Source organism: Lissotriton vulgaris, chromosome 7, assembly GCF_964263255.1.
Source record: "Lissotriton vulgaris chromosome 7, aLisVul1.2, whole genome shotgun sequence".
NCBI classification, from domain to species: Eukaryota; Metazoa; Chordata; class Amphibia; order Caudata; family Salamandridae; genus Lissotriton; species Lissotriton vulgaris.
Window position 1 is genome coordinate 1,591,831,892 of NC_141695.1, and position 24,925 is coordinate 1,591,856,816.

Consider the following 24,925-nt stretch of genomic DNA (forward strand, 5'->3'; position numbering starts at 1 on the left):
GTCCTACTCGATCTGTCCGCCGCCTTCGACACGGTCGACCACTCCATCCTTCTTGACCGTGTCGCGGGCGTCGGCGTTCGGGATCGGCTTTGGCCTGGCTCACCTGCTTCTTAGCAGACCACACCCAGGCCGTTCAGCTGGAGGGCTTCTCCGCCCCTACCTGTCCAGTATCTTGCGGGGTCCCCCAGGGCTCGTCTCTCTCTCCTCTCCTTTTCAATCTTTATATCTACCCCCTTATTGCTGCTCTGCAGGTAATGGAGATGATTCAGAAAAGGGGGTGGTGATGGACAGAGTTTCTGAATTAAGCAGAATACTCCTACCCAGTCAAGAGATCAGGGCTTGATCCATCACCGTTTTTTAGCTCACTGCACCATCCCAGCTCAGAACCTGGCTACATGCAAATTAGTCTGTCCCTGTCCCAGTGCAAGGTAATGGAGGTCACGGTGTTTAATTACGCCGACGACCTTCAGCTTATTTTCAACCTTTCCTTAAGGTTCATTCCACACTGACTTTCATCTACGACTGGATGAACCTCAATCAGCTAAAATTGAATCCTGATAAGACGGAGTTGGTCCTTATCGGTGGCTCCTTTAGCCTCTGGTCTCCCGCCTTTTGGCCCCCAGCCTTTGGTTCCCCTCCCCAACCCTCCACATCTGTGAAAACCCTGGGCATTAAAATTAGTCAAGATCTCTCTATGCGCCCCCAGATTAGCTCGGTGGTCTCTTCTTGCTTCTTGTCCCTTAGAATCATACGCAAAATCTCCCGATATTTTTCTGTTGAAGCCCTTAAACTTATTGTTTTGGCTATGTTTCTATCCCGCCTGGATTATGGCAACGGCCTATATGTAGGTATTCCTGCTTTCGAGCACCGTCGCCTACAGTTAATCCAAAACCAGGCAGCTCGCCTTATCTATAGGCTTCCCAAATTCCATCGCACTACTCCCCTGTTAATGACTCTTCACTTGCTCCCCATCCTGGACCGTTCCTTATTCAAGATGGACTGCCTGATCTTTATGTCCCTGGCGGGCACTGCCCCAGTTTTTATTAGATCATAGATCAGTGCCTATGTTCCTGGCAGAAGCCTCCGCTCCTCTACCCAGTTCCTCCTTAGCGTTCCCCGCTATCGAAGGAAAAAATTTGGTGGTACAAGGTTTTCTACTCTCGCCCCACTTTTTTGGAATGCCCTTCCCTTTGCTATCAGATCCATTCCTACCTACATGGATTTCCGTAAAACTCTTAAAACTCATCTCTTTTCTTTAGCTTACCCATCGTTGTTTCCCCCCTGTTTTCCCTCAGGACTGTCTTACTGCAGCGCCAAGAAACCGTTTGGTAGTAGAGCGCTTTACAAAACCCTTCAACTTCAACTTCATTGGATAACATGGCTAAGAACTGGTCTGGGTAGGTGTTAGTATTTGGAGATATTCGCGCTTAGCGCAAATATTTCCAACGCTACGCCTGCCTTGCTAATAGGCGATAGCGACGTTAGGGACTGCTTTTAGTCGCTAACTGGTTGGGTATGCCCACTTTGCATGTCATTAGCGATAAACATCGCTGACAAGCAAAGTTGGCCCCAAACCGTTGGCTATCGCCTAAAAGCTGTCGCTAACATCAATTAGCGACAGCTTGCTTATAGGGCGATAGAATTATCGCCGCTTAGCGGCCAAAAACTGCCGCTATATCGGCGATAATTGCCTATCGCCCCCCATGGTAATATGCCCCTAAGTCCTACTAAAAGGTCATATGTCACTGGCATCTGAAGGGGAATATACAGCAGGACATCGGCACAACCCCAAAAAAATGTCAGCCTGGCCTGATAAAAACTGTGAAACCTAAGACAAGAAAATATTTATAAAGTTGGGCACATTCAGAGATTTCAAAAGGTGAGGAATTTCAAACTGTGAAAATGAGAGGCTGCAAAGAATTCTCGCTGTGAGAGTGGAGACAACATCAGAATTTGCACGCCCACAGTTAGCCAGACACACAGTTCAATTCAGCTATCTATATCTCGTTAAGAAAAATGCTTCAAATATAAAACAAATAAAAAGTACCAAGGCAATAAAATATTCCAACCGCCATTTTGATGGCGTGAGGACAATTGTAAACACTGTACAGACTAAAATAGCATTGAACAATGGTGGAATCTTCTGGCATAGAACAAAATGTTTAAGCCCAGATATGGCTGGGCTGTGGCCTTTGATAGACATAGATCCACAACTTGAGATGTTCATAATAGTCACTCCTTCAAGGAACATCTAAAAGAGATATGTACAAAACCCTAGAAATGCAGAAGTAGCTCTTAAAAGGTATGCTTTGGCACCCCTGGCACTGCCATTGCTACCCCTCATCTCAAGGAGAGTGAGGCTGGAAGCAGGAATAGAGAGTAAACAGGGCAGTGGAAGAACCAGAGGCACCAAAGCCCCTCGGGTGGGACAAGGGAAAAACTCTGTGATTTCATCTGGGTCAAAGGGTGCATGATGTCAGTTCTGCTATCCCAAAGACTACTCACAACCAAAATATCCTCTGATACAAATATTGTGTCCTAAATATTGTTTTACAAATGTATCACCCCTCTCCCTGTAGTTTTTCTATGATCAGCGTAGTGTTTGTGTAGTGTAGGGTCATGCTGCGGGTAGTGTTTTAGGGTTTAGGGTAGTGTTGTGGTGTTTGTGTAGTGTAGGGTCATGCTGGGAGTAGTGTTTTAGGGTTTAGGGTAGTGTTGTAGTGTTTGTGTAGTGAAGGGTCATGCAGGGGTAGTGTTTTAGGGTTTAGGGTAGTGTTGTAGTGTTTGTGTAGTGTAGGGTCATGCTGGGGGTAGTGTTTTAGGGTTTAGGGTTTAGGGTCATGTTGTAGTGTTTGTGTAGTGGAGGGTTATGCAGGGGGTAGTGTTTTAGGGTTTAGGGTAATGTAGTGTTGTGTAGTGTAGGGTCATGCAGGGGTAGTGTTTTAGGGTTTAGGGTAGTGTTGTAGTGTTTGTGTAGTGTAGGGTTATGCTGGGGGTAGTGTTTTAGGGTCTATGGCAGTGTTGTAGTGTGTGTTGTGTAGTGTAGGGTCATGCTGGGGGTAGTGTTTTAGGGTTTAGGGTAGTGTTGTAGTGTTTGTGTAGTGTAGGGTCATGCTGGGGGGTAGTGTTTTAGGGTTTAGGGTAGTGTTGTAGTGTTTGTGTAGTGTAGGGTCATGCTGGGGGTAGTGTTTTAGGGTTTAGGGTAGTGTTGTAGTGTTTGTGGAGTGTAGGGTAGTGTTTTAGGGTTTAGGGTAGTGTTTGTATAGTGTAGGGTAGTGATGTGGTGTTTGTGTAGTGTAGGGTTGTGTAGGGGTAGTGCATTAGGGTAGTGTTGTAGTGTTTGTGTAGGGAAGAAAAGTGGTTTATGGTCGTGTTGGGGGGTTTTGCTTGGTAGTGTTATTGTAGGAAAAGGACTGTGTGTCGAGGGTGGGTTGTGCAGGGGTACTACATTAGGGTGTAGGGTAGGGTAGGGTAGGGTAGGGTACTCACACTTACCTTTAAACTTTTACAATGAGTATACCTTTAACCTGTATGCCTTTGCGTTGTAAAGGCATGCGTGGTAAAGGCATAGTCGTCATAAAAGTTTGCGTTGTGATAATTTGTGGGGTGTTTGTCTTTGCAGAATAATAATTGCAGAGTGATGTTATGTGGGGTATTTGTTTGCAGATATAAGTCACATATTCAAGTCATGACGTGAAGCACTTGTTCTTCTGTTTCACTGTAAAGTCACTGGTTAAATGTTTGAAAAGAGGGCTGTAGTAAACAGATTCAACGTCGTGTCGGAATAAACAAACTTTCCACCAGTTTAGTGTAGTGGAATTTTGCATTATCGGATGTGCGAAAAAGTACAATCTGGTCCAGGCAACCAGGGTCGGATTGGCCTATAGGGCAATCATGCAGTGCCCAATGGGATGATCTGAGAGGCCCGATTCACAGAACTAACTTAAGACAAAATCCTAAACTTACTACCATTTTGGTATTCACAGAAGGCAATTACTCATTGATGAGTAAGTGCTTTCTGTGAATAACAAAATGAGCAAGTGCCTTCTGTGAATACTAAAATGAGTAAGTGCCTTCTGTGAATACCAAAATGGTAGTACGTTTAGGATTTTGTCTTAAATTAGTTCTGTGAATCGGGCCCAGTGTGTGGGTCATTTTTTGGCTGTTTTGGGGCCTGTTTTATGATCTGTTGGGTCGGGTAATGCTGTTGATTTCTCCAATATTAAAAGAAACATTACCTGCAGCAAACTCAAATAATGCATTCATTCATCACTTATACAGTGTGTCTTTGCAAGTTCAAAACTGCCATGATTTGTAAACATGGGCTACTTTTTTTTAGCTATCTGACTCACTAATGAGGGCCACTTTCATTTTGGTTACTGGGCTTATTTTTTGACCCAGTCCGATCCTACAGACAAATGGTGCTAAAACTACATTTGCACTGAATGGCCAGTACAGAAATTTGCATTTTACACTGGTTAGTTGGTGTATATATTATTTTAGCACTAGTTGGGGTTCAAAAATGTCACTGCACTGGTGTAACGTGGTTTATAAAACTAAGTGGATCAAAAGAAGATGGCACAAGTACATCTAGTAAACAAATCAGTGGTTTGTCTATGCATATGTAAATCTGTCCTGTTTTTAACGCCAATCGAAGATATCAGCATATGCTGATGTACTACAATTGTATTCATAATGTTAATAGTTTTACATTCAATTTGGCATCTGTCCTTTGCTGAGTGTTGCCCATGTTCTATGTTGGCTGGAATTCAGTGCAGGGATAACGGGGGCCGGAATCCTCTCATCCCAGCTGGTATTGTACCAAATTTAGGCATCACTGAGTTTTCACCCCAAAATGGGGAATTTTCACACAGACCCAGATACTGGAACTTTTACCCTTTGATTATCCCTGAGTCTGGGGAGAAAACTGCTAACATTTCTTATCTGCTAAGAGAAGGCGGACAGTGTCAGTAGTAAGGCCAATGAGGCATGGGGTTCGCGATGCAGGGCGGACTTTGGGCTGTTCGAGTGTAGCATTTTCTGCTCCCCCCAGACTGCTGCATCGAGTAGGCAGCTATCACGTATTGCTGCTGCCCACCGCTTCTGCCCCTGCTCCCTATGAGAATCTCTGGTGTCTCAGGGCCTGGTATGAACGGGTTTGGAGTTTGACACTGGCCTAGACCCACTTGGAATTGCGAGATGATGTGTTTCACCCAGAGTTGTCACCCTGGGAACAATACCATTTGCAACAAGGTTCTACATGATTATTACATAGGTAGCTAGTTTCTATGGAAATTGGGGCACGAGAATAGCTTTGTGAATAAGGCAGTGAGTGAGTGAGTAAGTGAGTGAGTGAGTGAGTGAGTGAGTGAGTGAGTGAGTGAGTGAGTGAGTGAGTGAGTGAGTGAGTGAGTGAGTGAGTGAGTGAGTGAGTGAGTGAGTGAGTGATTGAGTTACCTCTATAGGCTTGGATAAATGTAGGACTAGGTCTACTTAAAGTTGGTCAGGTCAGCGATATGTGAAAATCTGCAGTACTGTGCCACGTTAACGGTGCAAAATTGTGCTGGCCCATATTCATAAGTAGTCAGAGGTCAATTATGTCATTAACTGCGCTTGCATAAAAATGCAATACAACCCTCACATTGCAAAGGTGGGACAGTAGGGATGCTGTAAAACTGAAACCTGGTAAACCCTTAGGTAAATATTTCTCTTCTATGACAACTTCCCAACGGGTATACTAGTAAAATATGTAATGGCATGAAAATGTCACCAGTCATACATGATATTCCTGTTGCTCATTGACTGCGTTTGGATTCAATTACCACCAATGCCCAAATTTACGAAGCCCTTGCGTTGTCATTGTCTCATGCAAGGTGACACAAGGCAACGCAAGGGCTTCAGTGAGGTTTTCTAAGCCATGCAAAGCCACCTTGCGTGGCTTTGCCTGACGTAGAAAATTCAAAGTAATGCAAGGCCTGTGGCTTGTGCTGCATTGCATTACTCTGCATTGGGAAGGCATTCCATGGTGGAGCGTGAGTGTTCCTACGCAACCATTAATGAATTTTGAGGCATACCCAGATTTACTAGGACCAGTCAACCTGAGGATGCATAAAAATGCTATGCCTTCCCATCACAGGTGTAAGCAAAAGAAATATGTTTTTTATTAACACCATCAATGCTGATGGTATTCCCATCCTGTGCTGATCCCGATTTATTCCCATTGTTCATGACGAGCTCAGCTCGTCATGAGTGAACGAGAGGTGTACCTCATGAAGGCTGAGTTCGTCATGAGCATCAAAGGGGTTAAAACATAGGTATGCCTCTAGAGCAGAGGTCTTCAAACTTTTTGATGCCGAGACCCCCTTGTAAAACCTTTTTAGGCGTAAGGACCCCCTTACGACAAAAGATTCTAGAAACTGGTACTCCTCATCATCAACAACTATCGACAACCATAAATGCGCCTGTTAGACCTCATCACATCCATCCATCCATCATTCATCCACCCACACTTTCACACATCCATCCACCCTTTCATCCTTCCATCCATACGTCCATCCTTTACCTATCCACCCATCTATTCATCCACCCACCTTTTCACACATCCATCCATCCATCATTCATCCATGCAACCTTTTACCCATCCATCCATACATCCATCCTTCATCCATCCACCCTTTCATCCTTCCATCCATACATCCACCATTTCACCTATCCATCCTTCATCCATCCACCCTTTCATTATTCCATCCATACATCCATCCACCCTTTCATCCATACATCCATCCTTCATCCACCCACCCTTTCATCCATCCATCCACCCATCATTCATCCCCCCACCTTTTCACACATCCATCCATGCATCCATCATTCATCCATGCAACCTTTTATCCACCCATACATCCATCTTTCATCCATCTACCTTTTTGTCCTTCTATCCATACATACATCCTTCATCCATCCACCCTTTCATCCATCCATCCTTCATCCATCCACCTACCCTTTCATCCATCCATCCATCCATCCACCCATCATTCATCCCCCACCTTTTCACACATCCATCCATACATACATCCTTCATCCATCCACCCTTTCATCCATCCATCCACCCACCTTTTCACACATCCATCCATCCTTCATCCATCCATCCACCCTTTCATCTTTACATCCATCCACTCATCATTCATCCACCCACCCTTTCATCCATCCATCCACCCACCTTTTCACACATCCATCCATCCTTCATCCATCCATCCACCCTTTCATCTTTACATCCATCCACTCATCATTCATCCACCCACCTTTTCACACATCCATCCATTCATCCTTCATCCATCCATCTACCCTTTCATCTTTACATCCATCCACTCATCATTCATCCACCCACCTTTTCACACATCCATCTATTCATCCTTACATCCACCCATCCATCCTTCATCCTTCCTTCCATCCATCCATCCATCCACCCACCCTTCATCCTTCCATCCACCCATACATCCATCCTTCATCCATCTACCTTTTTGTCCTTCCATCCATACATACATCCTTCATCCATCCACCCTTTCATCCATCCATCCTTCATCCATCCACCTACCATTTCATCCATCCATCCATCCATCCACCCCCATCCACCCATCATTCATCCCCCACCTTTTCACACATCCATCCATACATACATCCTTCATCCATCCACCCTTTCATCCATCCATCCACCCACCTTTTCACACATCCATCCATCCTTCATCCATCCATCCACCCACCCTTTCATCTTTACATCCATCCACTCATCATTCCTCCACCCACCCTTTACCATCCATCCATCCACCCACCTTTTCACACATCCATCCATCCTTCATCCATCCATCCACCCTTTCATCTTTACATCCATCCACTCATCATTCACCCACCCACCCTTTCATCCATCCATCCACGCACCTTTTCACACATCCATCCATCCTTCATCCATCCATCCACCCACCCTTTCATCTTTACATCCATCCACTCATCATTCATCCACCCACCCTTTCATCCATCCATCCACCCACCTTTTCACACATCCATCCATCCTTCATCCATCCATCCACCCTTTCATCTTTACATCCATCCACTCATCATTCACCCACCCACCCTTTCATCCATCCATCCACCCACCTTTTCACACATCCATCCATCCTTCCTTCATCCATCCATCCACCCTTTCATCTTTACATCCATCCACTCATCATTCATCCACCCACCTTTTCACACATCCATCCTTTCATCCTTCATCCATCCATCTACCCTTTCATCTTTACATCCACCCATCCATCCTTCATCCTTCCTTCCATCCATCCATCCATCCACCCACCCTTCATCCTTCCATCCACCCATACATCCATCCTTCATCCATCTACCTTTTTGTCCTTCCATCCATACATACATCCTTCATCCATCCACCCTTTCATCCATCCATCCTTCATCCATCCACCTACCCTTTCATCCATCCATCCACCCCCATCCACCCATCATTCATCCCCCACCTTTTCACACATCCATCCATACATACATCCTTCATCCATCCACCCTTTCATCCATCCATCCACCCACCTTTTCACACATCCATCCATCCTTCATCCATCCATCCACCCACCCTTTCATCTTTACATCCATCCACTCATCATTCCTCCACCCACCCTTTCATCCATCCATCCACCCACCTTTTCACACATCCATCCATCCTTCATCCATCCATCCACCCTTTCATCTTTACATCCATCCACTCATCATTCACCCACCCACCCTTTCATCCATCCATCCACCCACCTTTTCACACATCCATCCATCCTTCATCCATCCATCCACCCACCCTTTCATCTTTACATCCATCCACTCATCATTCATCCACCCACCCTTTCATCCATCCATCCACCCACCTTTTCACACATCCATCCATCCTTCATCCATCCATCCACCCTTTCATCTTTACATCCATCCACTCATCATTCACCCACCCACCCTTTCATCCATCCATCCACCCACCTTTTCACACATCCATCCATCCTTCATCCATCCATCCACCCACCCTTTCATCTTTACATCCATCCACTCATCATTCATCCACCCACCCTTTCATCCATCCATCCACCCACCTTTTCACACATCCATCCATCCTTCATCCATCCATCCACCCTTTCATCTTTACATCCATCCACTCATCATTCACCCACCCTTTCATCCATCCATCCACCCACCTTTTCACACATCCATCCATCCTTCCTTCATCCATCCATCCACCCTTTCATCTTTACATCCATCCACTCATCATTCATCCACCCACCTTTTCACACATCCATCCTTTCATCCTTCATCCATCCATCTACCCTTTCATCTTTACATCCATCCACTCATCATTCATCCACCCACCTTTTCACACATCCATCTATTCATCCTTACATCCACCCATCCATCCTTCATCCTTCCTTCCATCCATCCATCCATCCACCCACCCTTCATCCTTCCATCCACCCATACATCCACCCTTCATCCATCTACCTTTTTGTCCTTCCATCCATACATACATCCTTCATCCATCCACCCTTTCATCCATCCATCCTTCATCCATCCACCTACCCTTTCATCCATCCATCCATCCATCCACCCCCATCCACCCATCATTCATCCCCCACCTTTTCACACATCCATCCATACATACATCCTTCATCCATCCACCCTTTCATCCATCCATCCACCCACCTTTTCACACATCCATCCATCCTTCATCCATCCATCCACCCACCCTTTCATCTTTACATCCATCCACTCATCATTCCTCCACCCACCCTTTCATCCATCCATCCACCCACCTTTTCACACATCCATCCATCCTTCATCCATCCATCCACCCTTTCATCTTTACATCCATCCACTCATCATTCACCCACCCACCCTTTCATCCATCCATCCACCCACCTTTTCACACATCCATCCATCCTTCATCCATCCATCCACCCACCCTTTCATCTTTACATCCATCCACTCATCATTCATCCACCCACCCTTTCATCCATCCATCCACCCACCTTTTCACACATCCATCCATCCTTCATCCATCCATCCACCCTTTCATCTTTACATCCATCCACTCATCATTCACCCACCCACCCTTTCATCCATCCATCCACCCACCTTTTCACACATCCATCCATCCTTCCTTCATCCATCCATCCACCCTTTCATCTTTACATCCATCCACTCATCATTCATCCACCCACCTTTTCACACATCCATCCTTTCATCCTTCATCCATCCATCTACCCTTTCATCTTTACATCCATCCACTCATCATTCATCCACCCACCTTTTCACACATCCATCTATTCATCCTTACATCCACCCATCCATCCTTCATCCTTCCTTCCATCCATCCATCCATCCACCCACCCTTCATCCTTCCATCCACACATACATTCATCCTTCATCCACCCACCTTTTCTGTGCCTCTCTCATGGGGGTGGGGTCAGTATCTCTCTGTGTCTTCTTCCTTCTTCCTCTCTCATGGGAGGGCATCTCTGTGCTTCCCTGCTTGGAGGGGGGGGGGGGCAGACAGGCTGTATAAACACCTCACGGTGAAGAACAGTTTCAGGCACATTTCTCCTGCACAGGCGCCAGGTATAAGGGACTTGAACCAATGACTGTAATGTCCTTCTGCTGTTTGCTATGTGTGTTTGTAAAGCGCTCTGATACCTACGGGTTAAGCTAGCGCTATATAAAACGTTAAAAATAAAAATAAACCCCACAGCTAAGTCCATTGATTGAACTCAAAGGGCTACAGCCTCCTCCCCCAGACACCCCCCCCCCCCCCTCCCCAGCACGTGTAAGTGAGCCCGGCTGAAACAGCTTCGGGACACACAGAAAGGCACACCCGAGTACTTCACAGGTCTTCAGAAGACCTTTACTTGTTAATGAGGCGTGAATTAGGCCTCCACCGTGATCACCCGGCCTCAATCAGCCTGACGCCAGGAACTGCTGCACGCTCCAACAGAATCTGCGACCCCCTTCCCAGGACTCCACGACCCCCCTGGGGGTCGCGCCCCACAGATTGAAGACCTCTGCTCTAGAGGCAGTATGTGTGCAAGAACGTGTCCCTTCCTGCACAAAAACAATCCTGCCTGTAAAGCAGGCACCCTTGCACCATTGTGCGGGTTCCTGTATGGATGCTAGGCTGCATTGTGTGCACAAACACAGAGAGAGAGACTAGGAATGCGCCCTATATTAGTAAATGTAGCACATTCCTTATCTCTTCACATGACACAGCGCAGTACAACAAGTGGTCTTGCTGTCTTTCACTGCTCCAAATAATAGTAAATCTTGACCTGGGTCTTTATGCAAAGCTAGGTCATGCTACTTGAGTAAATCTGGCTTCACTTGAAATCCTAGGAGTGCTTCCAATGTTCCGCCCCAGCACCACCTTTCCATTAATTATCTGGGAGTTTGATGCTATGTTTAAAACCAGAAACAAAACAGCACAACCCAACACACACTACGAAGTGTATGTGACACACCTCCCTCTAGAATAAGTACAGCAATCCTTTTACCAGCCCTCCTCTACTCAAACTAACATTCGAGCCTTTTCCTCTCACGGTGTGCAACACCACTGCCCCAGCCGTTTCCAAGGGGCAATCAAGACTACTGCGGGGAATGAGATTTTGGTATCTTATCTGATCACCTAGATACCTATCACATTCATCCAATTTTGGATCGATTATTGACTGTCATTGAGTAAAAGGCAAACCCACATAAGTTAAATCAACCCCATAGACTGACGCAACTCTGAAGAACCACTTACGACTGGTAAAGTTTAAAAAGTTTAATATAAAACCAGCGTTAATTGCAAATACAATCCTCTCAAGATAAGGTTTAACAAGTATACAGGTACTAAAAGAAACATAAATTCCCTAAAGAATCTCAGTCTACAAAAGAAAACGATCAAAACCAATTCCAAAATCAACAAATTGAATAGCATAGACACAAAGTGAATCTGCTGCGTCATTTACAGAAAATGAATAAACAAGATTAAAACTCTCCCTACTCTGTACTAGATGACATTCCTACTCAGCAAGTTCTTTACCTAAAAAGGTGTCAGCAGTTTGACTTCCAAAGAAGTTCAAACTCTCTTTGTCTCTGATGGAAACCTATGTCGAGAAGCAGTACCCTATCTGCCTACCCATCCGCTCTCTAAGGGTCCTCGGCCTACTGCTCTCTCTCCTTGCTCAAGTCATCAGCTCTCTTTCTGCTCTGCTCTGGCCATCTGCGCTCTGCTCTGCTCTTCTCCCCGGGGTGCTGTCCCTAAATACAAAATCACAGTATGGGTGGAACGCCCCTTTGAGACGCCCACCACGTACACATTTCACGTAGTCTCGCTTCTGGGTTTTTTCCATAGTTCGTCTCTTTGAGTCGTCTGTTAAGTTGACCTTGCTTCTCAGGCGCCATCTTCGTCATCGTGCTGGTAACCTCCATGACATTCCAGTTGACACTTTCAAACCAAAGTCTATCACCTCAAACAGAGCTCTATTCATTACAGTTGTGATTGTAACCCTTTTGGTCCTGAGAACAGTCACTTCTAAACAAGACCCCAAATTCCAAGCGTCGCTTATCTCACTTAGGCCATAAACTTCGTCCAGCATTGTCACTTTAATTTAACGAGGCCTTTGACTCTTGTCTCGCACGTACAGATCAAAGCTATTCCCCTATCCCAGTGAGCCCACTAAATTATACGCAGTAGACTACACTCTTGCGAACACTTGGTCCGTTAGGTTAAAATCACATATGAACACACCATTCTAAAATTCCTACAAACTCTTCTAAACGGTATGACTTTTAACACACATATATATATAATCGAATTAGCAAATCATTGATTATAATCGAATCCATGTTACATAAAATGCAACGTTATACTCTCGTCCTTACACAGTGCTATATAGTCTGCACATTTCTTCAATTTACATTTCATCTTCTTTCTCCGTTTAATTATTGCATACATGAATTCTGTTTAGCACATTCTACTGTTCTTAAACATTTTCACACATTTCTATATTTAGCCCAACCTATATACGGGCCTTTCTAATTCTAATGCACATTCTAGAGTAAATACAAATACATTTTCTTATTACTTAAGTTACATAAGCTAACGTTACGCTACACGTGTTAACTTTACGTGACAGGCTTGTAAATATGGTACAGACATATGTTTCATTCAAATTGCGCTCTCTCACTACCAACATAAACTTTTGCCAACTGTAGGTTGCGTCTTCAGGCTAAAAACAACTTGTAGCAGTATAATGGCCTTGACGAAGTTCTTGTTCAAAAAGAACGAAACGCGTTGGCTGCTCTGTGCTTTGGTTCCAATTAAAAAGAAGAATAAAGACACCTGAACATTCTTAATACTGGATGGACATTCATAAATTACCTTTTCGTTAAATATTAGAATTGGGAGGTGCAACTTACAGTTGGCAAAAGTTTGATGCTACATAATGCAGAGCTATTTCCCACAGAGCATGTGTCAACTTATTGGCACAGCATATATTCTGAGATAAAATGATCAGTGCTAAAGTTTGTGCCACTTTGTGTCACATGGGTGTCTGCACAAACACATAGTTGATCTCATTGTACATGTGTGGATTTAAGAGTCGCAGATGGTATTACAGCAGTGGAAACTGCAGTGCTCTAGAGAATAGAAATCTAATTTACACTGCCTACCAGTGCACCTCATAGCTTCTCAGTGACATGAAATGATAGGCCAACCTCTATGATCAGAAATTGACAGACTACTAGGCAACAGCTTTCTGCATGGGCGATTTTATGTTTAAATCGTGGTGTTTTTATTAGAAAAACATGGAGAAAATACACATGGTTCATTGAGCACCTACATCATACTCTGAGACTACAGCTGGGGCACTAGAAAGATTGAAACGTAATTTCCCCAGTTGCAGCTTTCAAACCCGAATCATGTCTCGGCGGTGGCGGGAAAATGTTTTGGTCTTTTGAAAATGCTGAGAAACATAACATGCTTCTTACCAGCAGACTCCAGGAACGCAGTGGTTCAGAGCTTGATAGTATTAAAGCTGGACTACTCTAATGGCTTATACCTTGGAGTGACACAAAGTAGACTCAACAAATTGCAAAGAGTATAGAATGCGGCAGCTAGGCTCAATCTGAATCTACCCAAGCGGGGGCACATGAAGGATGCGCTCTGGCAGCTTCACTGCCTCCCTGTGAGACAAAGAGCAACTTTAAAGCCTTATGCTTTTGTGATAAAGCTATGAACAATAAAGGGCCACGGTACCTACAACTGTTGGTGAGATCTTACGTACCTCAGAGGAACCTCAGGTCAGTTAGGGAGCTGTTGCCTATAGTGCCCAGAGTGACGAAAGCACGGATGGGTGGGAAGTCGTTCGGCTTCCTAGCACCTAAACTGTGGAATGCTCTGCCCCTAGAAGATCGGCAGGCCCAGTCAGAGGAAATGTTCAGAAAAATACGTAAAACAGGCTTCTTCAGATCAGGATGTAGAGGGTTTTGAGAACTGCAGGTAGATGGGCTTTGGCACCGAGCGCTGGAACACCTCTCTTGAGGTAACTATGCACTGTAGAAACCTCGGGGCATATTATCAAGGGGGTTTATCTCCGCTTGTTTGGCTTTAAAAGCCAAGAAAGCGGAGATAAAATTATCTCCCTATCACCTAGCTGTCGCTAACACCAGTTAGCGACAGCTAGTAGGAGATAGCGACCATCTTGGGCCCCACTTAGCATGTCAGTGATATTTCTCACTAATGACATGCAAAGTGGGTGTGCCAAGATGTTAGCGACTGGAAACAGTCGCTAACATCGCTATCTACTATTACCAATTGCTAACACCTGCCCTGAGCAGTTCTTAGCCATGTTATCCAATGGGAGGTGGATAACATGGCTAAGAGCATTAGCTCGGTAATGCATGAATATCGCTGACTTTTAAGCGATATTCATGCATTACGGCCGATTTTTATCGCATTTGCGATAAACCTTGGTATATCTGCGATAAGAATCGCCGCAGCTCAGCTGTAAATTTTTGTCTCTAACCAAGCAATAGCGATAATTATCGCTATTGCTTGGTAATATGCCCCCTCATTCTTATTATTTGTGCACCCATGCAGATGAGAGACGGTCTGACATTTAAAGCTGAACTGACTGTTTTGTGGTGAAGGTAAGTTCATGTGGCTGTGGTGGAACTGTGAGCCAAAGCATGCAAAAAGAATGCCATCCAAATGCAATCAAAAATTTCTTGCACATCCCAGAGCGTGCATGTTGCACACATAATATGCCCTTCAAAAACATTCACCATGCCCTTCCTTAATAAAGGTCATAGTATTTAGATTCATATTATGTTGTATGCAATGTATGTAACCCGTGCCTCTCCACATTTTCGTTTATCTTTGGGATGCATTTACAGTTTTTCCATAATTTATCTTTATGATCTGGCAGAGAGAAATGCTGGGGAATGGGACATCAGGTACAATCTGGTGAATATATTTTTGCACAGCCATGCAGTTCACTGCCCCACTGTTGTTTCCCCTCCCATATTACTCAGTACCTTCCACTCCCTGCTCTGGACCTTTCCATTCCATTTCCTGTTTCCCTACCTCCTATCCCAAGGGACGGTGCATCCCATCATCTGGCTTCTTTCTTCTGAGTCTCTGTACCTTGCCTACCACTTACCATCATTACATCCCTTCCCCTCCGCCTCACCTTCCTTCTACCTAAAATCTCATCCCTTGCCTCGGTCCCTCCCTGCCTTGCTGTCCATTATATTACCTTTTCACGTGTTCCTTTTTCCACCTTGGTGTGTTTCCTTCTCCTCCCTCTCATCCTTGTCATGGTATTCCTTATCTGCTGCCTGACAAGATTCCTTGTGGAACATGTCATTGCTGCTGTGACGGGTCTGACAAAGTCAGAACCAGAGCAGCAAAAGGAAAATGTCCAACTACTTTTGGAAACAGTTTGATGCCCCGCAATATCTAGGGTTAGTCGCCAGAATATTTAAAATTTACACTACATTTTATTGAAATTTTTTGGCTTCGTGATATGTGGACTCAGTAACAACATTATGTCAGTGTTGTTATCAGTGCTTAAAGTGTAAAGTAATAAGTGTCAGGGCCCAAAGTTTTGCTCAGAAGACCTTGTGCAGTGCCATTGAATCTTGGTGTGGTGAATACCAGTGCCTCAAAGACTGGATTCCAGCTTGTGCCTCTTTTATCCACCACCAGACACTCGCTAACACTTTATCTCACTCTTTGGTTCTTTCATCCAGCATCAGACACTTGCTAGCACTTTATCTCACTATTTGACTCTTTCACCCACCAACAGACACTTGCTAGCACTTTATCTCGCCCTTTGCCTCTCTCATCCACCACCAGACAATCGCTAGCTCTTTTATCTTACCCTTTGCCTCTTTCATCCACCTGCAGACACCCGCTAGCTCTTTATCTCACTCTTTGCCTCTTACATCCACCACCAGACACTTGCTAGCACTTTATCTCACCCTTTGCCTCTTTCATCCACCACCAGACACTCGCTAGCTCTTTATCTTACCCTTTGCCTCTTTCATCCACCACCAGACACTCGCTAGCTCTTTATCTTACCCTTTGCCTCTTTCATCCACCACCAGACACTTGCTAGCACTTTATCTCACCCTTTGCCTCTTTCATCCACCACCAGACACTCGCTAGCTCTTTATCTTACCCTTTGCCTCTTTCATCCACCACCAGACACTCGCTAGCTTTTTATCTTACCCTTTCCCTCTGTCATCCACCACCAGACACTCGCTATCACTTTATCTCACTCTTTGACTCTTTCACCCACCAACAGACACTTGCTAACACTTTATCTCACTCTTTGACTCTTTCACCCACCAACAGACACTTGCTAGCACTTTATCTCACCCTTTGCCTCTTTCATCCACCACCAGACACTCGCTTGCTCTTTATCTTACCCTTTGCCTCATTCATCCACAAACCAGACACTCGCTAGCTCTTTATCTTACCCATTGCCTCTTTAATCCACCACCAGACACTCGCTAGCTCTTTATCTCACCTTTGCCTCTTTCATCCACCACCAGACACTCGCTAGCACTTTATCTCACTCTTTGCCTCTTACATCCACCACCAGACACTCGCTAGCACTTTATCTCACTCTTTCTGTACTTTATTATCCTTGATTTCTTTCTTTGTCACACTTGTTCTGTTTTTTTCTTCCTTTTGTGTTTTTCTCTCTCTTGCTCTGGGTCAAAGTCTGATGAGGAAAAATAAGTGTCGGCCCCCAAACTTGAGTGCTGTGGGTCCGACCTGTGACCTGGTCAAATTAAGCACTGACTGGTGTAGTCGGATTTAGTCTCTTAGCAAAGGCTCTGGTAACATTTTTCGAAACCACTCATTATAGGTTACTCATGCCTTTCAGAGCTTTTATGTTTTATGGAAAAAGGAGACATCTGATCTGCTGTTGCTGCTTCAGCCGCATATCTTTGAGTCGCTGACAGGTCGCCCACATTCAAGGAATGACAATAATGTGCATTGCCTGTCATTGTCCTCCGAATCTGAGAGCACAGTGTGTCAGTCCTGATGCTGTCAGTAAACATGGAGTGGTTCACCTGAGCACTGAAGAGATGCAGAGCGTGCAGAAGGTCACGAATTGCCTAGGGTAGCATTCCTACCAAGGAGGTGCGTGTGATTAGATTTTGTGTCCAGGGATCCCAGCAGAAGCTTAAATCCAGGCTCAGATTTACAAAGATTTTGCATCGTGTTTGCATCACTTTTCTAACGCAGGCCTTATGCAAAATCCAAATTGGTGTGTGCAAACCAACACAAATGGCTGTGTTGTGTTACGTTGTGTCAAGGGGGCATTCATGGGTGGTGCATTGGCGTTCCCGTGCATGCACCCATAGATTGACACAAATCCAAATCTACAAACACATTTGGGCAGATTTATGTTTCCTGGCGCATCCCTGCAAATCAGCAGGGATGAGCCAGGAAAGATGCCTGACGCAAGTTTACCCTGGCGCCACCACAGATGCGCCGCATTTACAATGCGGCGCATCATAGCGCAAGAATAAACAGATGCGCGTCGCATCTGCCGGCGTAAGGTTGGAGCAGTGCTGGAGTTGTGTTGCAGGCGCGACGCAACTCCAGCACTGTTCCAACCCTGCCTATGTACAACATGGTGCGTCAAGCCTTATCCCGGCTTCAAGCAGGCGCAAGGTTTTGATGCAGCGGCGTCGGAAAAGTGACTGAATTAAATCTTGTAGATTTCACTCAGGCACTTTTCCGAGGCGCTCCGGTGACGTTCCGGTGACGGAAAGCCCCCCCCCCCACTTCCCTCCCCTGCGCCGGCACGCCCACATGAAAGCTGACGCAGGTTTCATGTGGCGCAGGTCTTTACAACGTGACGCATCTCCCTAGATGCGTCACGTTGTAAATCGGGCGCAATGTGGCACATGGTTTACGCCGGCACTGCGTCACAAAAGTGACACAACATCGGCGCAAATGAGGCACAAGGGGCTTGTAAATCTGCCCCAGAGTATACATGGATTTGCGCCAAATGCTGTGCCTCCTTGAGGCCGGGGGAATGAGAATTATTATTTTTATTTGCCCTTGTTGTTTCCACTTTGAATGTGTGCTGCAGTCTGCACCAAACAGAGGAAGTTGACTTATCACATATTTTTGTGCAGGAACGGACTCCTTGTTGTACAAAAATTATGCTGACCACAACACAGGCACCCCTGCAGTACGGTGCAAGGATGCCATCGTTGCACATGACTACTGAAAGTGGGCTAGCTCAGGGAGAGATTAGAACTGTGCCCATTCTTCTTTAGGTATAGCACAGTTTTATTCTCCCCATTTCACACAATGCAGCACAGCAACATTGCTTGCTGCCCTGCCTTACATCAACTCTTTGTGAATCTGGGCCACATGTTTAACAAAGTGGACTCTCCAGAAATGATGTGAGTTGTTGTATTTTACTTCCTTGTGACTTACTCATGACTTTTCAGGATGAAGTCATGGTTCTACACAGACCTGATTTACAAAACCTTTTTAGGGTTGTGTAAAGTTGCAAAGCTGTTTTTTCTTACCACTTTTGTAAAGTTGTATGTCATTTTTTGCAATTTCAGCAAAAGTTTCCTGTTTAAAGGTTTCCAATATTCGTGGGAAAATTATGACGTTTGAAACGGTAGAAAAGACTTTTCACAGTCAAATGCATATGTAAACTTGGAAACTGTGCAAAGTGCAATCATTTGGACCTTTGCAAAACTTTGTTAGCAATAAAAAATGAGCACACCCTTTTCTTTGAACAGATAAGTAAGCATACGTCTAATTTCTAGAAATTCACACAATAAATTGCATTGACACCTAGATTAAGACACAACTGCAGAAAGAAAACGTTTCTAAATCGGGCCTTGGAAATCAAGTGCAAGTCACACTAAAAATCTGACCCTGAGGCGGCTCTGGTAACTCCGTGGACTAATGCATCCACTGCAGGATCCTGTGTTTGACCTCATGATCACAGGTTCAAATTCCGGGGGTCCACTCAGCCTTTCATTCATCTGAGTTCGATAAAATGAGTATCATTGATGTGTAACAATAAACATCTATTATTCAGCGCCAAGAGACCTATGGGTGAACGTGCGCTTTACAAATGCTTATGTTATGAGACAAATGCAATGGATTATCCTTTCATAACATTTTGCAGATAAAGCATGTTCAGGTCCACTGGAATTGTGCAGTTGTGAGGGGTCAAGTTATGTGGCAGCGTTGTCTAAATTATGTAATAACTTTAAGAAAATTATACTGCAATTATGCAGACCATCTTTCTATAAAAAACAACTTTGCAGAACAGGGCACTATGTTTCCATTCCTTCTTCCTATTCCGACTTTTTAACTTGCAAATGAAGCATAAGGTGCTGAGACGGTATTTAACATACCAAATCTCATATCTTTTGCCTTATTTACGGGGCTTTTCACCCATAAATTTCAACTGATTTGACCTGCTGGAATTTATCAGGGTAAAACTGTGACAGTATGATAGTTATCACCCAACTTGTAACTCAGATTCCTGTGCAAATTGGTGTTTGCACAGGGATCGGAATTTAGCCCTCCACTAATCGGACCCATAAAGTTCTAAATTAAGTCCAGAAGCCTAAATATACTTTAAAGCTATGAGCAGGTTCTAGGCTTAAAGACTAAGGGGCAGATTTGCAAGCCCCCTCTTTTATGCCGCCGTTGCATCACTTTTGTGATGCAGCGGTGGTGCATAAGAGGCGCCATGGTGCTGGGTATTTACAACGTGACGCATCTCCCAGATGCTGGAAACAGAAAGGGGAGGTTGTGCCCAAATTACCCTCATGTACATGAGCACATGACATCAAAAAGATGTATATAAATACAAAGAGGCACAGAGGGATCGATTCAGTGTTTATTTGTAATCAAGGTTAAATTAAAAGCCTTGATATATCCAAAAATGAATTTTATAAAGTAATAAATACACAAATTATGGTCACATATATAGCTGTATCAAACAACTAGGTGGAGCATGAAAAACAAGCAACAAATGATTATATACAACAAAAGTACCTTCACTTGTACTCAATCCTTCCATATAATACAATACACAACATATACATCACATATATATATATTTACACTCAAATTGCACAAAGAACACAGCCCTAAAAAAGACAAAAAAACAAAAATTACACGAAAAAACACACTTGTATGTCTATGTGCGCATTCCTGAATTCCAATGCTACACTGCCAGGTAGTCCTATGTATCAGTGCCTAGGGCAACTAATTACCCCAACAAAATTATTTCAGCTGGCGCTTATGCTACAGTATAGCACAAATTTAACAATTGAAACGGACTCCTCCACAGAATATCTGTCGATGCAGTTGCGGTCGTGTTTCAGCCACACGTATCTATGGGCTTCCTCAGGACAGAAGGGCCAAATTACACTAAAATATAATGAACATTATTTACAATATATACACAACAAACAGTTCTGCCAAAACCACACTATCCCATAGGTTACTAATGTAGTGCCTTGAAAACAAGAGCAGGGGGGAAAAAAGGGAGAAGGGAGAGAAACAAAGGGACAAGAAGGAGGGAGGGCAAGAGTGTGGAAAGGGATTTAGCAAAAGAAACGGGATGAAGGAACACCCCAAACAAACATGACCAAGTGGATCAAGGGCACCACCACCTGTGTAGATACTGGAAAATGTAAACACATTGCACCAGGACAGTTGGAGATGGCGTGGGGGCCCGTGCATAAATCACCCAAAATTCCATGCATCCCAGGGCAGGGTGGGACTAGACCAGAGGGTCAACAGAATCTCAGAAATACTCACGAGATCCGACGAAATTATACGGTCCCTGTGCACCGTGGTTGCAAGCTCCAGGGTAGGAGTACACCCCTCGGGGGGTCCTACGCATATGGCAGAAAAAATAATAAAAAATAAAAAATCTGTGATGCCCGGTTGTGTGTCCCAGAATATAATTTTATAAAACCTAACCAAGGAAAGAGAAATCAATTCAAGCAAAGCGTAAAGGACCGCCATTACCACGCATACCTCTAGGTAGGTGCTCACTTCAAATGCCCACTCGGTAGAAAAATACACCGCCGGGGAAGGAATAAATTCTTCTCTCTCTGAAACGAAAAGGGAAGCACTTCAAAGGGACCAAATCCAAAATGAAGAAGCTAAAAAAACTACTACTGCTGCTCAAAATGTCTACATCACAAGAGCTGGGGTGCTCTACAGTATAAGTCACACCACTGTACATAAGGTCCCCACGCGAATTAGGGAAAGCATACACGAATTGGGAATGGTACGCAGTCTAAGAACAAATGGCACAGCTCAGGCACGCAAAACTCTGGTCATACAAACTGTCGTGCTGTGGGGCTGTCGGGAACTCAATCTAAAAATAAACAAAAGATCGCGGAAGTCTGCAGGTACCTGGCAGCTCAGGTCCGCACGGCTCAGAGAATTCGGGAAGCGTCGGGAACGAAGTTTACCGGCACAACGGGTGCCCGCTGGGACAGCCTTCTTCACGTCTCTACCAATTACGTCCTGACCTCACACGTGTCGACGTGCGGGTCACTAAAAATAAAAAACGGACTAGAGTATACTCCCGAATACATCAGGGTGGACAACATATGGAGGATCATATCTCCCAGATGCGTCACGTTGTAAAGCCCTGCGCCAGAAAGAGGGGTTTCATCGCGTTTCCGGTGCAGGAACGCCTCCCAAAAGTGGCTGAGTGAAATCTACAAGATTTGACTCAGTCACTTTTGGGCCCATGCTGCGTCAAAACCCTGTGCCTGCTTGAAGCAGGCGTAAGGATTGACACAGCATTGTGGAGATAGGACCCCCCAGAGTATTGCTGGAGCTGCGTCGCGCTTGCGACGCAACTCCAGCAATGCGCCGCTTTTACGGCACAGATGCGTCACAGTGCAGATCTGTGCAGTATTTCCCCTATGGTGCGCCGCATTGTAAATGCTGCGCATTCAGGGTGGCGGAGCTGCGGTACACAATAACTGGCGAATCCCTGCTGATATGCAGGAATGCGCCTGTTATTGTAAATCTGCCCCTAATATTTCTTCAACTTACCTTTATCGGTGAACCTAGTATGTCCTCCAAGCGGGACTCACACCATTGTACGAATTGTGATTAAAATTACACTGCGAGTCAGCTGAAAAATGCAGCCAATGAAAAGTGTTCACAGAAAATACATTTAAAGGATTAATCTGTCTAATAGGCTAGAAAATAACACAAACTCTAGCACGCCTTTGATCCTCGGAGTTTGCCGGCTGCTTTTCTTTCTCTTCGAGTTGCCTCAAAGACAAACGCTGCCGCAATCCCTTTAAGTCATATTTTAAGCCTGGAGACATCTCAGGTAATTTCGCAGGAGCCGTCCGCGAGTTTTGACAGCCCAAGCAATTGAGTGTAGCTACCTGCTGTTGGGAGGAATGTTCTTGAGTAATGTTTTGATGTCAGAGGGGCATCGCTTGGCAAGCATGTGTCAGAGGTTATTTAACTCAACGGAGGAGCAGCTACTGTGCTGTGCGGTGCGCCTGCCTGTCAGAAGTGCTTTTAAAAAGGACTTGTTAGCACAAGCACACCCCGGATTCCTCAGATCGTGACGCGTCTACGCTCTTAAGTCATTTTTTGAAGGTTTTAAAGGCAGGCGGTGGTTGATTTGAACCGGTGGTTGCAGGTGGGGCCCACCATCACTCATTTTTGGGGACCCGAACATATTTTTCCTCATCAGCAGGGCTTTCATCCTGGGCAAGAGAGTGAAATGCAAAAAATGGGGAAAGGAGGAGCAAGGCAAAGACTGAAAAACTGTGCTAAAGAAAGAAAGTATGGATGGAAAATAAGTTGAAAAAGTGAGATAAATGAGCAAGGAGTGTCTGGTGGTGCGTGGTAGGGCCATGAGGTGGAATCGAGATTACATAGGCTTGGTTTTAGGCAACCCCAATGTTCCATAGCCCCGCCAACAGTCTTCTGGGCACGGCATAAAACTATGCAGCATATTAGCACGAAGCTCGTTAAAGTTATCGCCGTTTTAGCGGCAGGACACTGTCGCTAAAACGGCGATAATGGGCTTGCTAATATGCGTTATAGAATTCCAATAGAAGTCCAGGTTAGATGTCCTGCACATCTAACCTGGGATTCTATTGGAATTCTATGACGCATATTAGCAAGCCCATTTTCGCAGTTTTAGCAGCAGTTTCCTGCAGCTAAAACGGCGATAATTTTAACGAGGTTCTTGCTAATATGCCCCCATATATTTTCCTTAAAAGTAGCATGTTTTGAGGACTGTGTTAATGTGAGGGGGAACAGTGGGTGCAATTTCTTCTGCACAGTGCCCCATTTCCTTTAATTTGTGCCTTTTTAATGCCCTGTAAAGGCTTTTGCTCTTAAACTTTTTAGATCAACCCTAATAATGATTTGCCCGGGAGGTGTAATTGCAATTTTTATCTTTCACGCGAAATATGTGTAATTTTCGTATCACGTGAAAAGCACTTGCAGGGTCAACCTCGTGAAAATTCCTCCAGTACAAAAGGCACGTGAGTTATGAGCTAAAAGTATTTTCCTTACAGCTTCTACAGTAGCATGGGCTCCCGCAGCACATGCTGCTATGACATACAGTCAGTTTCACAGTTCTCGCAAGACATTTTCTGCTCAGGCCAGTCTCCTGCAGGAGCAAACAGTGCAAAAAAAGTACAAAAAAACCCGCAAAATTCCCCAAATCTATTACTTGGGATGTATATGAGGAAACACTCATGTAATAGAAATGTTGCCTGGGCCTAGACAGGCAAAAGGACAGGACCAGAAGGACCATTTATTCCACTGGCATTTTACAGGTGGGATGGAGCCCTTGGAGGCCAGTTCTGAAACCCCATCTCCCAAAGATTAATTGGTGCAGGCATAGGAAGGTTCAAGAGAAAGATCAAAGGGGAGGGAGAAGGTAGAGAGAATGATCAGAGAGGAAGAAGAGTGAGAGGGGAGAAGGGGAGAATGGATGGATGGAAAGAGAAATATTTATCTAGGGCAGATGAAGGAAGTAGGGCTGGTTTGAACATTTCTACCAGGGCTGCTTTCGATTCCCCAGTCCGGCACTGCAAAAGGATAACATTTATGCAGAAAACATTCAGCTACTGGTAGTCTCCATGTAATGCATTCAGATACTGGTGTTCTCCATGTAACGCACCAGCTACAGCAGGTTGAATTTTGTTTTCATAGATGGACAGTTGTGGACAATTCAAATTCGAGAATGGCCCTTGCACTGAGACAGCAGCGACCTGCCTGCTTTGTTCCAATGCTTGCCATCATCAGGAATGTTGGGACGGAAAAGTTCCTTGCCTGGTG